The following is a 1,350-nucleotide window of genomic DNA, read 5'->3' as shown; positions in this document are numbered from 1 at the left end:
TTCACCATTAAAAAGCTATGTTATCACTGAGTAACATATTTTTATTATTTTTTTTAATTTCACTCAAACGAAATCCCAATAGCTAGGTAATAAAAAAATACAGTAATATCAAGTGGAAATATTTTGCCTAATATAAGAATTGGAATCCAATTACTGGATAATTCGACTATTTAGTTAAAATTTAAACCAGAACGTCTGCGAGATTTAAAAGGAATTTGAACATATTAAGTCACAGCAGTAAAAACTTACAAATAAGTTCCATTCACACAAACCAAAGCTTAGAGCAGATCACAATTTTATCGCAAATAAAATTGAAACTAGATTTAATTTGATTTGCACGTATTTTTAAATTTCTCTTCAATAAGTTAAGACGTGTAAAGTGAAAATAATCCTTATCTATACTAAAAAAAACAGGAAGAAGTATTTATGTATTGAAATAAATCAAAAACCGATTTTAACCCTTAAATATGCACTGTTGTACATTCAACATTTTACAAAAAATATAAATTACAACGCTAGAATTTTTTACATTATTTTTTCCTTTATTGACCGACTTCTCAAAAGGAGGTAGTCAATTCGTCTGTATGTTATTTTTTTATAATACCGATATTGGATTAAATGTGATTTTTTCGGAAGATTTGGAAAAATCACGCATTTACTGGTTAAAATTTATTTTACCGTTAGAAAGGTGCATCTGTGAGTAACAGAGGCTATTTTTATTTCACGCGGGCAAAGTCAGGAGCAACAGTTAGTATCAAATTAAAGATAATATTACTTTATATTGAATTGTTCTACTCTATGCTCCGTTTTGTTTGAATTCTAACTTCAGATATGAAATAGTAAAGCTTAAACCATAAATGTAAAAAAAAAAGAAAAAATAACTAACCACTAAGCTACTTGTAATTCGCTGCGTATTTTAAGTGGTTTTAAACTTGTAACTTAAATGTTAACCAATCTATTGACAAATGTAATTAAAAAAAAATACAAGACGTTCGATTATTTACTAGAAAAGGGACATATTATTATGTTTTTTTATTTATTTATGTTTTAATAACAAAATATCTACTAATGCATTTGTTCATAATGTAATAAAATGTATAAAAATCAATTTGCATGTTTTCCTTTTAAAATTTAATTTCTTTAACACGAAATATCTCGTAAAATTATTTTTTTACATACTGCCGGGTCTAAAAGACAACTAAAATGAGATCAACTGTTTAATTTAAAACCTTACAATATTAATTCACTCTGTAAAAACAATAGTATGCAAAAAGATTCTCTAAAAACACATTTTAGAACACTGGAAATTATGTTTGTGCGTACGATCAATGAACAGACATAAAAACTCGG

This window comes from Papilio polytes, unplaced genomic scaffold, assembly GCF_000836215.1.
Source record: "Papilio polytes unplaced genomic scaffold, Ppol_1.0 DF822400.1, whole genome shotgun sequence".
Classification (NCBI taxonomy): Eukaryota; Metazoa; Arthropoda; class Insecta; order Lepidoptera; family Papilionidae; genus Papilio; species Papilio polytes.
Note: the sequence above shows the minus strand (reverse complement) of the source record.